Raw genomic sequence first — 17,031 nt, forward strand, 5'->3', positions numbered from 1 at the left:
CTTTGTCCATTTGTTGATTCTTGAAAATAAGTGCACACAAAGAATCTATATGTGGATTTTCCTTTCTCCAAAGTCTATTCTTTTGGATTCACGTTTCAGGAAGATATAATATATAAACGTGCCTTTTTAACTTGATCTCAACTGATATTTATGTCCTTTAATTTTAGGTGTGCACAAGTAGATACTTAAACTTGAATAAAATAGACGTAAACATCCTACCTGACACAATGTGTGCTATATATAGTATAATACAAATCAGTTTGAGTGCCTACCATCTTATATATATAGTATAATACAAATCAATTCGTTTATGTATTGTGCCTTATCGATAGAATCCATTCTTGTTTGTTAATGTTAAAGTTTTGTACTATAGTAATATAATATACACATTATAATAAAGATTCGTGCAAAACTGTGTGGGTTGATTCCAAAATTAGACAAAAAAAATCATATGTTAATTGAGACTTTAATTTTATATAAGATTCTAAAGGACTTCGTTAATGGATGCAATTTTTTTTTTTTAATAATTAAAGTAGGAAGTGTATGCATGTGTAAATTGAGTTATTATTTTAATAAAAAAGTTCAACTTATTACTTTATAAGCACTTGTAGTATATATTTTTTAGACTAGGTAACATTGATAGAAAAGATATTTTATTCGATGGATATACATAGATAACTATTATTTACATATTAGTTTTCGGATCCTTAATATTCAATATTTCACTACAAAAGTCGAATAGTTAAAACAATTGATCAACTATATATTACTGCATTAAAACATCTAATTTTATAAGCAATAAATATACACATTAATAAAGAATGATAGGTTTTATCGGTATTAGTTAATTGTCATTAGCGACCTAATATCGCTATAGGTTTTTGAAATATTTTTTTAAAACAACTAATTACCTTTAACTAAAATGCATATTTAGCGTCAACTATGCTATTGCCGTTAATTAATTACCGCTAAAAAATATTTTTTTCCACCCCTTCTCCTTGGAGTCAAGTGGCTAAACGCCCCTCCCTAGATAAGAAGCAGAACCCACCATCACCTATGACTGTATGAGTTTGAGATCGAATCTAGCTTTGTATTTATTGAGTTTTGAATTAATAACTAAAAACATATAGATATATAGAATAATTTTATTCTAGACAAATCTGCCAAAACCCAATATATAAACTAGCATTTTGATGTTAATTGTGACACTCCAAAATATGGAATCCCATAGTGTGGAGAGTATTGAAACACAAAATCAGATTCCACAAATTCTGGAGCCTAGTAAAGGAACCTCTTTCTTTAGAACATGCTTCAATTGTATTAATTTATTATCAGGTAAACATCTCATTATTTGTTGTTGTTGTTGTTGTTGTTTTCAAGACACATCCAAAAGTAGAAATAAGTCATAATCACTTATATTATCGAAGACATGATCCAAGACAGGAGGATATGAAGGTCGAAAATTAATGTAAAAAGGCTAGTAGGTAATCGCGCTATCTAGTTTCCCTTGTCAGTGGTATTAATATTTTCCGCCTAGTTTCTTATACAAGTTATTTTTACCTGTTATTTCCTTTGTTTCGGTTATTGTATTTGTAACATCCGACAATTTGAAATAACTATGAAGAGGCTTAGAATTGGAATTTATTATTTTTTTTTTGAAAGAATTAAAGATCTGGAAAATTGGCTTAGTATGGGAAAAAGTGAGTTTTTGGCCAACTTTGAACAGTCATAACTCCTAGCTCAGGATGAGTTGGGTGTAGTTCCAGTTATGGTTGCAAATCTCGTGGAATGATCTTTCCAACGCCGCCGAGTTTGCTTCATTCCGAGTTCGTATGAGTGAGTTATACCCTTTGGAAGTTGGGCAGCTGGCAGGGAAGTGAAGTCCATCCGGAAATTTTAAGGGTATTTTGGTCTTTTCCCTAATCATTTCTTTGGGTTATATTGAGGTGTTAGGCTGATTTTTTTAGATCAGTTTTTTTCCTTTTTTTTAAGAGTGAGAGTTAGGGCTTGGGAGATAAGAGAGAGAAGAGGAGAAGAAGAGGAGAAAGGGAAGATCAAGCAAGGAGATCATCGTGGATATCGTCGGGGGTGATCCCTATCAAGGTATGTGAGTTCATAGTGTTGGGTTGGTTCTTTCCCCCACACGCCAAACTTGTTTTATTTTCGAGAAAAGATTGGTTGTGTTGTTGAAGTTGTTGGTTGTGTTGTTGATGTTGTCGATTGTGTTGTTGAAGTTCCTTGTTGATTTGGGACATGTTTCCGGTTGTGTTTTTGAGTTGAAATCTATTGTATGTTGAGGGGTTTATGATTCTAAGTGTTTGGGGCTGGAACCATTGAAGTTAAGGAGGTTTAGAATTGGAAAAATGAAGAAGAAAAGTCGAGTTTTCTGGGGAAAGGGGTGGCGCGTCGCGCCTGCCAGTGCGCCCCAAAAGCGCTTTTGAGCTTTCTCCCCTGGGGCGCCGCGCCTAGCAGAGTGCCCCAGCAGTCCCTCTGAGCTTCGAGGGCTGGCGCTCCGCGCCTTGCAGAGCGCCAAGGATGCCAAGTTTCCCCATTCTTTTCACACTTTCTCATGCATGTTCCTTGGTATTGTACCTATGTTTCCTAGTTGTTTCCAACACTCCAAGGTATGTTTAAACGTCAAGAACTCATCCATAAATATGTGATCATATACCTTGAATCCATAATCCAATTCAAGGCGAGTTAGAAGTCAAGTGAAGTTAGAAGTCAAGCTTAGAAGTTAAGTAAGTCAAAGCAAGTCTTTAAGGTGTTCCAAGGGTCTTCATTGAACGTTTTAACTTCTTTTTAAGGCTCAAGTTCCAAGTTAAGTATAGAGTTTCAAGTTGAGTAAAGAGCATAGAGTTTCAAGTTAAGTAAAGAGTATAGAGTTTCAAGTTAAACCAAGAGTAAGAGTCAAGTGCATTTCTCAAAAGTTATTAGGGAACTAAGTATTCCCAAAGAAGTTTATAAATGTTTTCACATTTAAGATGAGAGGAAACTGAGATTTCCAAAAGAGTTTTGAGCAGTTTGAGCACCATCTCTTTTAAAGAAAAGATGAGTTTTGCGAAAGAGTTTCAAAAATATGATTAGTATGACAAATCGAGTATGTCATCAATGTTTAAACAATATGGTCTCTAGATATACCATCAATGTTTAAGCAGTATGAATATCCCGAGTCATCAATGATCATATTAAATTATGGTTTTGAGATGTTCTTTTTAGAAAGAGTTTTCAAGAGCCTTTGGGCTAAGTTTTGAGTAATTATCTCAACTAAAGAAATATGTGTTTAAAACACTAATGAGCTAAAGTATTTTTGGGAGTAGTCTTGAGCACCAAATTGGGGACACAAGTTCATATTAACTCAACTCTCCATAAGAACCATGTAGCCAAACATGGGATTTGACGGGTCATACTTTTTAGATGATCACGTAAATTTAAGCTAGTGGATCCACTAAGTTAATGTTACAGTAAGGTCTTATATCACGGCAAGGTATAGGATGGTCCTTGGGCAACGTGAGGTAAAACGTTGTATCACTACTTAAGCATGTAGTGGTGACTATCGGTTAGAGAAACTCCCACAGTAGAAATTGCATGGTTCCTTGAGGGGTTCTGCTTAGTATGGATGGGGGGTATGGGACTTCATTCATGCATTGCACAAGTAGACTTTGAGAGGAAGCATGGTATTTTCATGATATTATAAATATGATTTTTACGTCATGTTTTAAATAGTTTTACAAAGCTTTATATATATTGCATGTGTCTTATTGCTTTATATCGAGTTCAGTTACTCATGAGTTGAACAGAGCCAAGGTAAGTTCTCTTTTGTATCCCTTTCAAGCTTAAGTTGTTGTTAGCGGTCCAGCTCGCATACTCGTACATTCCATGTACTGATGCCAGTTGGCCTGCATTTTATTATGATGCAGACGCAGGTACCTATGATCATCATCCAGCACGCCGTTGATCCAGTTGAGCACTCCAGAGTCAGTGGTGAGCCTCCTTGCTTCTAGAGGACTCGGTTATTTTGTGTTCTTAAGTTTAGTTTTATTAGGATGTTGCGGGGTCTGTCCTAACATCCATCTCAGTATTTAAGAGGCTTCATAGATAGTCAGTCAGTTAGTATTTAGTCTCTCATCTATGTATATATGTAAATATTCTATTTTGAGACTTGAGTTGCCTTTTTGGCTAGATTTTATCAGTTGGGTTGTTTTATGACCTTTCATTGCATGAAGTTATTTTGTTGAGTTAGGTTTCCACTGAGTTAAGAAAGCCAGGCCAAGGGTTCTCTTGGGGGCCAGCAATGGTCTTCGAGTGCCGGTCCTGCCCAGGGTGTAGGCTCGGGGCGTAACAGTTTTATTTGTTGGTGCTACTGGTATACTCTTTTCTTTCTTGTTTTGTTATGCTTTACTTGAGTCGAGGGTCTATCAGAAACAACCTCTCCATCTTCATAGGGTAGGGATTAGGCTGCGTATATACACCAAATATATACCCTCTGCAGACCCCACTTATGGAATTTCACTTAATATGTAATTGTATAGTACTTTAGTTGAAGTTATATGCACCGACATAGTAAACATTTTTTTACGTTATTAGTATTGGTCAACATGTTATAACAAGTTACTTATTATTATCTCTATCATCTTACCTATGCTTATGATCACATAGATAAATTTATCAGTAATCACCTTATAAGTGACCTGACTGTATAAATATTCAGTAACTCGATACATAAAACATGAACTCTTTTTTTCTTCTTTCATATAGGTATTGGAATAATATCAGAGTACCCTATGCACTTTCACAAGGAGGATGGTTATGTTTGATGCTACTTTTTTTGGTAGCAATTATATGTTGTTACACAGGAATACTTTTGCAAAAATGCATGAGTGTTTCACCATCAATTAAGACATATCCTGATATTGGTGAATTTGCTTTTGGTAACAAAGGAAGAATCTTGATATCAATTTTCTTTTATCTTGAACTATACTTTGTTGCTATTAAATTCCTCATATTAGAAGGTGACAATTTGCAAAAATTATTCCCAAATGCAAAAATTCATGTTGGTTGTGTTAAAATTGTTGGAAGGGAAGTTTTTGTTTTTATTAGTTGCTATTATAATATTGCCAACACCATGGTTAAAAAGTTTAGGTTTATTGGCTTATGTTTCTATTGGTGGAGTTTTGGCTTCAATTGTTTTGGTTTTTTCAATATTTTGGGTTGGTGCAATTGATGGTATTGGATTTGAAGAAAAAGGTGTGATTTGGAGATGGGATGGATTGATAAGTGCAATAAGTATGTATACATTTTGTTAAATTAGTCATACTGTTTTTCCAACAATATGCAATTCCATGAAGGATAGAAGCCAATTTCCCAAGGTAATAATATCTTATTGATAACATGTACTATTAGTCCGGTTTCAGTTTATGTGGTATTGTTTGACTAGACATAAATCTTAAGAATAAAAGGTCTTTTGAAATTTGTGGTTGTATAACGTTTCAATAAGGGTGTAAAAGAAAATTTAAAGTTATGTTGTTTTTCTATTATAAAAAGATGGATGAAAGGTCTTGAGTTCAAGTCTTGAGTTATGAAGTCACCTTTGGTAGGAAATGCTTTACCTTCCAAAAGTGGGATTTGTTATGACCATTTGTCAGATCACGTAAAGCCGTGTTTGGTTTGCCTTGCAAGTTATCCAAAGGACGCAGATATATGGATCTCTGAGTTGAAAGATTTGTTGATTGTGGAGCAGAGATTGAGATGAAAAGTGCAGAAGAAGTAGTGGATGAGTTAATTTCCAGTAGCTTGGTAATACCTTTTGATAACTCTATTTGCAAAATTCATGATCTTGTGCATGACTTTTGTTATATAAAATCTAGAAAGGAAATCGGTATAACATTGACAGATTCTTTGCTGAATGAAATTGGTATGCTCATTCATTTGAAGTACTTAATCATTCAGAAGAAGGCAAAAGCTCTCCCTCCATCACTTTCAAACCTCTGCAATCTAGAAACTCTGGTGGAGGGATCATGCGTGGTACTATCGCCTTGTTTTTGGAGCCTTGCAAAGCTACGAGATGTGATATGAACATTTGTTCTTTCTATGATCCATACATCAACGAACCAACTGTGTTAGACGAGGACTCAAGGCTAGAAAATTTGAGAACATTATATGAGCTCTACCTTCCCTGTTTAGAAGACACGGAGGATATTATTTTCAAAAGATTTCCTAATTTTCAAAACCTTGAAGTCTATATCGGACAACTACCAGATTGTTCAGCAGAGAAGATTTGTTTTCCAAGATTGGATGTCCTTAACGAACTTGAAAAACTCCATTTATCTGCTTCTTGTGGTTCATTCAGTGAATATACACATGGCTTCCCTTTGAGCTTGAAGAAAATGAGGTTGCAGTGGCTCTCTCTGACATCCGATACACTTTCAAGAATTGCTAGGCTACCCAACCTTGAAGAACTAATTCTAGAAGACACAATCATAGAGGAGGGGAAAGAATGGAACATGGAAGATGTCACCTTCCAGAATCTCAAATCTCTAACATTGCATGGTGTGAGATTTTCTGAAGGGCATTTTTGGACCAAATCATAAACAAAGGGCATTTTTGACCATTTCTCTTTATTTAGTTGGATAAGCTTATATTATCCTATCATAATATTTTATAAATTATGTCGGGATATGATTTCAATTGGTAAAAAAACTACATCTTGTTGGGTATAAATTTGATTGTTAAAAGACAAAAGTTAAAGACAAGCCCATTTAAAAGTCAAAACATGCAATTTTATGATTCCTATTTGGTCTGAGCAGTGAGATGTTACTCCCTCCATTTCAAAATAAGTGGTGTTTTAGAATGTCACTTATAAAATTTATTTCTCCGGCATTATTAGAAAAGTCATTTTCTTTATTTTTATAAATCAAAAACTCATTTTTAAAAAAATTGTGTATGAGAAGTGTAACATCCGACAATTTAAAATGAATATGAAGAAGCTTGAAATTGGAAGTAGTCATTTTTGGAAAAATTCAGAATTTGGAAATTTGGCTAAGTTCAGAATCTGGAAATTTGGCTAAATTCAGAATCTGGAAAATTTGGTTAAGTGTGGAAAAAAAATGAGTTTTTGGTCAACTTCAAACAGTCATAACTCCTGGCTCAGGATGAGTTAGGTGTATTTCCAGATATTTTTGGAAAGCCCTTGGAATGACCTTTCCAACGCCACTGAGTTTGCTTGATTCCGAGTTCGTATGAGTGAGTTAGGCCCTTTGGAAGTTGGGCAGTTGGCAGGGATTTCCGTCCGGAAATGTTTAAGGGTATTTTGGTCTTTTCCCTAATCAATTGATTTGGTTATATTAAAGTGTTAGACTGATTTTAGATCAGTTTGTCTCATTTTTTTAAAGAGTAAAGAGCTAGGGCTTGGGAGAGAAGAGAGAAAGAAGAGAAGGAAGAGGAGAAAGAGAAGAGCAATCAAGGAGATCATCATGGATATCGTCGGGGGTGATCCCTACTAGGTATGTGAGTTCATAGTGATGGGTTGATTCTTTCCCCCACACACCAAACTCGTTTTATTATTGAGAAAAGATTGGTTGTGTTGTTTGGAGTTGTTGGTTGTGTTGTTGATATTGTTAATTGTGTTGTTGAAGACCCTTGTTGATTTGGGACATGATTTGGTTGTGTTTTTGAGTTGAATCTATTGTATGTAAGTTCATAGTGTTGGTTGGTTCATACCCCCACACGCCAACTCGTTTTTAATTCCAAGAAAAGATTTATTTTGATTGTTGGAGTTGTTGGTTGTGTTGTTGAAGTTCTTGTTGATGAGGGATATGTTTACGGTTGTGTTCTTGAGTTGAATCTATTGTATGTTGAGGGGTTTTATGTTTCTAAGTGATTGGGGCTGAAACCATTGAAGTTGAGGGTTGGCGCGCCTGGCAGAGTGCCCAGCAGGGCCCTTTGAAGTTGAGGGCTGGTGCTTGGCAGAGTGCCCAGCAGGCCCCTTTGAAGTTGAGGGCTGGAGCATGGCAGAGTGCCCAGCAAGCCCCTCTGAAGTTTGAGGGCTGGCGCCCCGCACCTCTTAGAGCGCCAAGGACGCCAATCCTTCCTGTTACATTCATTCCCCACTTTTTCATACATATTCCTTGGTAAAGTACCTATGTTTTATAGTTGTTTCCAATACTTTAAGGTACATCTTAACATCCCAAACTCATCCATAACATGTGATCAAACACCTTGAATTCATAATCCGATTCAAGGAGAGTTAGTTTCCAAGTCAAGTAAAAGGGTATAGAGTTTCAAGTCAAGTAAAGGGTATAGAGTTTCAAGCCAAGTGAAGAGTCTCAAGTTTCAAGTTAAGTCAAGAGCATAAAGTCGAGTCCATTTCTCCAAAGTTATTAGGGAACTATGTATTTCCCAAAGAAGTTTCTAAATGTTTTTACATTTAAGTAAGAAAGGAACATCGATTCCAAAAGAGCCTTTGGGCTAGATTTTGAGTAATTATCTCAAGTTAAAGAAAGATGTGTTTAAAGACACTTATGAGCCAAAGTATTTTTGGGAGTAGTATTGAGCACCGAATTGGGGACACGAGTTCATATTAACTCAACTCTTCATAAGAACCATGCGCCAACATGGGATTTCTCGGGTCATACTTTTTAGATGATCACGAAAGTTAAGCTAGTGGATCCACTTAGTAAAGTTAGATTCCTATATCACGGCAAGGTATAGGATGGTCCTTGGGCAACGTGAGGTAAAACGTTGTATTATCACTAGGGCTCATATTGGTGGTTGTCGGTTAAAGAATCTCCCACATAAGTTATATTACTTTTATACAAGTAAAGTTGAGTTGTTATTGTTTTATCATTAACAAGCCAAGTTGTTTATACTGTTTTACAGGCCTTATATATTGCATGTGTCTTATTGCATTATATATTGATTTCAATTATTCATGAATCGAACAAAGCCAAGGTAAGTGTTCTCTTTCTACTCTTTTCAAGCTTAAGTTGTGGTTTAGCTTTTCAACTCGCATGCTCGTACATTCCATGTACTGATGCCAGTTGGCCTGCATCTTATTATGATGCAGATGCAGGTACCCAAGATCAGCATCCAGTACGCCGTTGATCCAGCTGAGCACTCCAGAGTCAGTGGTGAGCCTCCTTGCATTCTGGAGGACTCAATTATTTTGTGTTCTTAGTTTTGTTTTATTAGGGTGTTGCGGGGTCTGTCCCAATATCCATCTCAGTATTTTAGAGGCTTCATAGACAGTTAGTCAGTTAGTTTTGAGTCTCTCATCTATGTATATATGTAAATATTCTATTTTGAGATTCGAGTTGCCTTTGTGGCCAGATTTTATAAGTTAAGTTGTTTTGTAACCTTGCATTTGCATTGAGTTATTCTGTTGGGTTAGGTTTTTGCGGAGTTAAGAAAGCCAGGCCAAGGGTTTGCTTGGGGCCAGAAATGGTCTCCGGGTGCCAGTCCCGCCCAGGGTGTAGGCTCGGGGTGTGACAAGAAGTGCTTAAAGGAATTGAGAATTGGAGTATTATTGGTGCTAGAAAGAAGAAATAATTAGACATTGAGAAATGGACAATATAAAAAGACAATTCACAAGACTACTTTAGACTAAAGTCTTTTTTTTCTTTTATATTTTCGTTTTAGTCTCATGGTCAAAAGTTACACATTATCATCTTATATTGTTTACACACTAATATTTTATTACGTTAAGTGTTTAATATAGGCTTTTAACATGACATTAACTTATAAAATGATCATCTAAACACCTTTTAAAATTATGTGTCATGCAATAAGCATCGAATGTCTGCGATACATAAGGAGAATGAGTTGGGACAACTTAATGACTTTTTTTTAAAAAAAAATATTATACAAGTGACACTCATTAAATGTGTTCTTTCCACTCTCAATACACCTCATCATGACCCTCAATCGCGTACCCCCCCACACCCACCACTCAACTCTCACCTCTTTTACACAAATATTTTTAGAATAATATTTTCTTTCCCTACCGAGCACGCCCAAAAAGAACATCCAATTGGAATCAGATAGGGAAGTTTACAAACCAAAAAAAAGAAAAAGAAATTTTCATAGGTAATCTCAAAACAAGTGGAGTGAAAAATATTATATTTTCCACAATTGATTACAGAGACTTGAAGATGACAATTAATTTACAAAAACTAAGATGATAATGTGTACTACTACTGCCTCCATCCTGTTATAATATTCGGATTTCGAGAGTTAAATGAGTTAAAAAAAATTATCTAATTTTTCCATTTTTAAATTATTAATTTATTATAATTTATAATATTTTTCACGTAATTTATAAATTAAAAGGTCAAATATTTGAAAATAAAAAAGTGCTATGTCATACTATCATGTTCTGAAATAACAATTTATATAAATTATTTCCTTCGTCCACTTTTAATTGTTATGGTTTCTTTTTTTAGAGTCAAACAAACTTTGACTAACATTTTATGATGTATTTTTTCATCATATTGATATGCAAATTAAAAATTAACTTTCTAAAAGCGCAATATGACAATTAAATGTGGACGGGGGAGTACTGGAGTAATTTTTTAAATCTTCTTTGGCCTTTCAAGTTTGTCTTTGGCCAAGTAATTATTTCAACTGCTTTTGTCCCATTTTGTCAACTTTAAGGTATGATTATTGAAGAATATTTGGGTGTTAATACTTTCTTCTTTACAAATTAATATTTTCAAACATTTGTGGTGTTAATTAGAGACTAATTAGTAGAGTAATTGTTGTGTTCTACATCAGATTTTGAGAATCGCATACATGGAAATAGGTAAAGAAAATGAAGGAGAAATAGAGAAATTAGCAAGCAACTCATTGGTATGTTACTCTGTCTGTTGTTTCTTGTACCTCGATTAGTATATAGTTTTGTTGTAGTTTTTGTTCTGTTACTTTTTGCTATTTTTGTCATTATCTAGTCTAAACAGTGCTAGCTAGCTATCCACACTTGTGTTCTCTATATTGTATGCGTGCTTGCTTTTCATAACGTTATTTTGTTGTTCTTACGGTTTCTTTTTCTTAAATGTTTTGTAATGCTTCCTATAGTATTTGTTTTGTCTTCCTTTCTTTTGTAGGTTCCTTGATAGTAAAGTCACAAATTTATTGATTATCACATTAAAGTAACTGAACTTTACCCACTATAACGGTGAAGTCACTAGGCTTTGAATTTAACTTGCTTAGCAGAAAATAGAAGTTATGCAAATTGGTTCCCTAATTGAATTTATGCACACAATGTTTGATTGGTTTGGGAATATTTAGTTTATAATATTTATTGATATTTCGAAAAAAAAAAAGTGGTGGGGTCAAGTTGAATGGTTTGGGCTACAAATAATTTTTTAGCCCATCTTGACTCATCTTATTATAGTCCAAACAAACTTAGGACAGGATTGCGCAACGACCCATTGATTTAGCCCATTCTAACTCATTCAAATTTTGTCCAAACAATTCATTTGTCATCTCTAGACATGACTAATTATGTTTTTCAAAGAAGTGTAAGTTCTAGATAGGGCAATTGAAGAACCAGAAACCAAAATCATCCCAATAAACATAACTTCCAAATATGAAGGCTTCTTGATCTTGAGGTAGCATAGGCATGGTAAAAATATCGACATGGTAACGCCCAAAAGCGCGCCTGTAAATGTCATGACACATCCAAAGAATGGAACGGTTAACGCCACAATGACAGTGCTGATGACTAAAAATGTTCTGATGAAGTAGCTCACGATAAATTTACTCTTTCATAAAGGTAATTTATCTTCAATAGCCGTTGCAATTGGAGAGACGACAAGAGCATACTTTGTTATTGGATTAACGAGTGTCGTATATATCGCGATTTTTGAACTAATTTTCCCGGTAGGGAGATTTAATGTTATTTGTGACATTAAATTTTGTCCATACATTAAGTACCCATAGTTGCCATTGATCCATAGGTTATGGTGCTTAATATAAAGTGTAACATCCGACAATTTGAAGTGGCTTTGAAGGAGCTTGAAATTTGGAAATAGTCATTTTTGGAAAAATTTAAAAATCTGGAATTTGGTCAAGTATGGAAAAAAATGAGTTTTTGGCCAACTTTGAGTAGTCGTAACTCCTATCTCAGGATGATTTAGGAGTAGTTCCAGTTATGGTTGCGAAGCTCGTGGAATGATCTTTCCAACGCCACTGAGTTTGCTCAATTCCGAGTTTGTATGATGGAGTTACACCCTTTAGAAGATGGGCAGTTGGAAGGGAAATCCGTCCGGAAATTTAAGGGCATTTTGGTCCTTTCACAAATCATTTCTTTTGAGCTCATATTGTTGTATTAGGCTGATCTTTGGATCATTTTGTCCCATTTTGAAAGAGAAAGAGTTAGGGTTCTTGAGGGTGAAGAAGAGAAGAAGGAGAAGAAGAAAGAGGAGATCAACAAGATCATTGTGGATTTTCGTCGGGGGTGATCCCTATCAAGGTATGTGAGTTTTTCGTGTGGGTTGATCCTTTCCCTCACACACACCAAGTTTATTCTATGATTTGAGAAAAGATTGGGAATTGTTGTTGAAGTGTTGAAGTTGTTAGTTGTTGTTGATATTGTTGTTGAAGTTGTTGAAGTTATTGTTCGTTGTGAGACTTGATTGGGTTGTGCATTTAAGTTGAAACCTATTGTATGTTGAGGGGATTATGATTCTAAGAGCTATGACCCTTTTGAAGTTGATTCACCATCAATTCGCAGCAATTTCTGGGCTGACGATCCCCATCTACGGGCGTGACCTACGGACCGTAGATCGATTGACGGTCCGTACTGGTCAACCGTCAATCGGAACAGAAGTTGGTTTTTGGGGCATCGATCTACGGTCACGACCTACGGTCCGTGGCCTGACCTACGGACCGTAAGTCAGAACCGTAGGTCAACACTTAGTGTTTTTTTTAAATGAATTCTGGGGAAGTTCCTGACGCGATCTACGGACCTGCAGGACGGACCGTAAGTCCATCTACGGTCCGTCGATGGCGTCCGTAGGTGCCATCTGTGTCACCAGAAATCTGAAGTCTCAGCCAAGTTTTCCCCACTTCTTTTCTCACTTTCTCATGCATGTTCTAAAGTATTATACCTATGATTTATAGTTGTTTCCGACACTCCAAAGTACGTCCAAGCGTTCAAGAATCCCTCCATAACATGTGATCGAACACCTTGAATTCATAATTCCGATTCAAGGAAAGATAGTTCCAAGTTAAGTGAGGTTAGAAGTCATGAAAAAGAGTCTCAGTTTCAAGTTAAGTCATGAGTTTAAAGTTGAGTTCGTTTCTCAAAGTTATTAGGGAACTATGTATTCCCAAAGAAGTTTTAAAGAAATGTCTTTACATTTGAATAAGGTTGGAAACTGAGATTTCCAAAGGGGCCTTCGGGCTAGTTTTTGTGTAATTATCTCGTATCAACAGGAATAAATATGTTTTAAAAGCATAAGAGCCAGTACATTTTTGGGAGTAGTATCGAGCACCGAATTGGGGGAGCGTTCAAAGAACCCACAGCCCCCATAGAACCATGTTAGCCACCATGGGTAGAAAAGGATCATGCTTTTTAGATGAATCCTTTTCAGATTAGACTAGTGGATCCATTAGGCAGTTCAGGTCTTATACCTTTGGCCGGGTATAAGATGCTCTGGCAGCGTAAGGTCGATCGCTGTATCATCACTATAGCTCTTATGTGATGGTTGTCGGTTAGAGAAACTCCCACAGCAGTTATTGTATTTTTATACATAGAAATTATTGTATTTTTATATACATCAGTTCATTGTATTTCTATATACATTTCAGGTTTATTGTATCCTTGTATACACATCAGAGTTTATAGCATGTTTTAAGTAGTCTTTCTTTATATCGCACCTGTTTTGAATTGTCTTATATTGAAAGAAGTCAGTCAGGTTGAGTTAAGTCGAGCCAGGTAAGCTATTTCAGTTTCTTCCAGATTTCATTCTAGCCTTTGTTGCTTAGTTTTCCAGCTCGCATACTCGTACATTCCATGTACTGATGCCAGTTGGCCTGCATCGTTTGATGATGCAGATTCAGGAACCCCGGATCAGCATCCTGCACGTCGTTGATCCAGCTGAGCACTCCAGAGTCAGTGGTGAGCCTCCTTGCATTCCGGAGGACTCAATTATTTTGTGTTCTTAGTTAGTTTTGTTTTATTAGGATGTTGCGGGATCTGTCCCAACATCCATCTCAGTATTTTAGAGGCTTCATAGACAGTTAGTCAGTCAGCTAGTTCTGAGTCTCTTATCTATGTATATATGTAAATCTCCTATTTTGAGATTCGAGTTGCCTTATGGCCATAGTTTATAAGTTAAGTTGTTTTGCAATATTGCATTGCTTTGGATTATTCTGTGAGCTAGGTTTCCGCTGAGTTAAGAAAGCCAGGCCAAGGGTTCGCTTGGGGCCAGAAATGGTCTCCGGGTGCCAGTCCTGCCCAGGGTGTAGGCTCGGGGCGTGACATAAAGCACACAAATAAAACATGTTTGTCAAAAAAGAAAAAAAAAGGATTTAAGTTATATATATGATGATCAAATAAAATATGTTTATAATTATTGGTGTAATATGACATGTAGGCTGTAGCAAAGGTATTTATAATTTAGTATGAGAAAATATGAAATGTCATTTTTTTTTATAATTAGACATATGATTATTTATAAATTGAAATGTCATCTGCCAGCTTCATATTCAATCAAATATTGAACATAAATATTTTATTTATAAATTGAAAAGTTCTTGAATCTCACGCTAAATTTTCTGTTCCGTATATTTAAGTGTCTTTCTGTATGTTTTTGTATTGTTTTGTCTATTTCTGGGTTGGAGTACTTCTCTGCAACTTCCAATTGTTGAGCACTTTCTATGTGGTGCAGGAGTAATACTTCCTCTATCTCATTTTATGACGTACTTTTATATAATTTTTAATTTGTCGTCCCAAAAGAGATGTCCGATTTTTCTATAACAGAAAAATAACATAACTTTAAATTTCCTTTTACACCCTTCATGAAACGATATACAACCACAACTTTCAAAACTATTATTTCCTTTTTTCTTAAGATTTATGTCTAGTCAAAAAGTAGGCATAATACATAAATATGTCCTTTAACTTGGCTTCAAATTACATTTATGCCCTTCAACTTTCGGTGTGCACAAATAGACACTTAAATTTGTATAAAGTTGAACAAATAGACACACATGTCCTACGTGGCATCCTACATGTCATTATTTTTATCCTACGTGGTATCCTACGTGTATAATGCCATGTAGGACTCATGTGTCTACTTGTTCAACTTTATACAAGTTTAAGTGCGTACTTGTGCATACCCAAAGTTGAAGGACATAAACGTAAAATGAGGTCAAGTTAAAGGGCACATTTATGTATTATGCCCAAAAAGTACCACGCAAACTGAAACTAAAGTTTATCAACAAGATATTATCACCTTGGGAAATTGGCTCCTATCCTTCATGGAATTGCATATTGTTGGGAAAACAGCATGACCACAATAACAAAATGTATACATACTTATTGCACTTATCAATCCATCCCATCTCCAAATCACACCTTTTTCTTCAAATCCAATACCATCAATTGCACCAACCCAAAATATTGAAAAAACCAAAACAATTGAAGCCAAAACTCCACCAATAGAAACATAAGCCAATAAACCTAAACTTTTCAACCATGTTGTTGGCAATATTATAATAGCAACCAATAAAACAAAAACTTCCCTTCCAAAGAATTTAACACAACCAACATGAATTTTTGCATTTGGGAATAATTTATGCAAATTGTCACCTTCTAGAATTAGGAATTCAATTGCAACAAAGTATAGTTCAAGATATAAGAAAATTGATACAAGATTCTTCCTTTGTTACCAAAAGCAAATTCACCAATATCAGGATATGTCTTAATTGATGGTGAAACACTCATGCAATTTTGCAAAAGTAATCCTGTGTAACAACGTATAATTGCTACCAAAAAAAGTAGCATCAAACATAATCATCCCCCTTGTGAAAGTGCATAGGGTACTGATATTATTCCAATACCAATATGATAGGAAAATGAAAAGAAATTAGCCTAAGTTTTATATATCGAGCTCCTAAATATTTATACAATCAGGTCACTTATAAGGGGATTACAGATAAATTTATCTATGTGATCATAAGCATAAGTAAGATCGATGATAGAAATAATAATAAATAACTTGTTATAACATGTTGACCAATATACTAATAACGTAAAAAAATGTTTACTCTGTTGGTGCATATATGTCACGCCCCGAGCCTACACCCTAGGCGGGACCGGCACTCGGAGACCATTGCTGGCCCCAAGCGAACCCTTGGCCTGACTTTCTTAACTCAGCGGAAACCTAACTCAACAACATAACTCAATGCAATGGAAGGTTAAAAACAACCCAACTAATAACATCTGGCTAAAACAACAACTCGAGTCTCAAAATAGAATACTTACATATATACATAGATGAGAGACTCAATACTAACTGACTGACTGTCTATGAAGCCTCTAAAATACTGAGATGGATGTTGGGACAGACCCCGCAACATCCTAATAAAACAAAACTTAAGAACACAAATAACTGAGTCCTCCGGAAAGCAAGGAGGCTCACCACTGACTCTGGAGTGCTCAACTAGATCAACGGTGTGCTGGATGCTGATCCTGGGTACCTGCGTCTGCATCATAAGACGATGCAGGCCAACTGGCATCAGTACATGAAATGTACGAGTATGCGAGCTGGACCGCTAAACAACAACTTAAACTTGAAAGGAATACAATAGAGAACTTACCTTGGCTCTGTTCAACTCATGAATAACTGAACTCAATATATATAGCAATACGACACATGCAATATATAAAGCTTGTAAAACTATTTAAAACATGACGTAAAAATCATATTTATAATATCATGAAAATACCATGCTTCCTTTCGAAGTCTACTTGTGCAATGCATGAATGAAGTCCCATACCCCCATCCACACTAAGCAGAACTTCTC

General features: G+C 35.6%; 3 protein-coding genes, 1 long non-coding RNA gene and 1 pseudogene across 4 annotated transcripts in view; 2 read left to right on the plus strand and 3 right to left on the minus strand.

Annotated features, from left to right (window-relative positions):
- Nucleotides 1-17,031, minus strand: part of LOC125868380 (putative late blight resistance protein homolog R1A-3) — a 151,833-nt gene that overhangs the window by 22,640 nt on the left and 112,162 nt on the right. The window lies entirely within an intron of this gene.
- The window catches only part of LOC125868391 (putative late blight resistance protein homolog R1A-3), an 86,438-nt gene that overhangs the window by 10,738 nt on the left and 58,669 nt on the right, over nucleotides 1-17,031 (plus strand). The window lies entirely within an intron of this gene.
- The window catches only part of LOC125868383 (late blight resistance protein R1-A-like), a 50,350-nt gene that overhangs the window by 4,239 nt on the left and 29,080 nt on the right, over nucleotides 1-17,031 (plus strand). The gene's annotated exons all lie outside the window — the stretch shown is intronic.
- The window catches only part of LOC125868395 (uncharacterized), a 34,067-nt gene that overhangs the window by 2,552 nt on the left and 14,484 nt on the right, over nucleotides 1-17,031 (minus strand). Inside the window, exon 2 of the long non-coding RNA XR_007446734.1 lies at nucleotides 6,231-6,449. This is a non-coding gene — a long non-coding RNA (uncharacterized LOC125868395). The remainder of the gene's footprint in view (nucleotides 1-6,230; nucleotides 6,450-17,031) is intronic.
- LOC125868384 (amino acid transporter AVT1I-like) overlaps nucleotides 11,484-17,031 on the minus strand; it is a 17,242-nt pseudogene continuing 11,694 nt past the window's right edge.

Source organism: Solanum stenotomum, chromosome 6, assembly GCF_019186545.1.
Source record: "Solanum stenotomum isolate F172 chromosome 6, ASM1918654v1, whole genome shotgun sequence".
Classification (NCBI taxonomy): domain Eukaryota; kingdom Viridiplantae; phylum Streptophyta; class Magnoliopsida; order Solanales; family Solanaceae; genus Solanum; species Solanum stenotomum.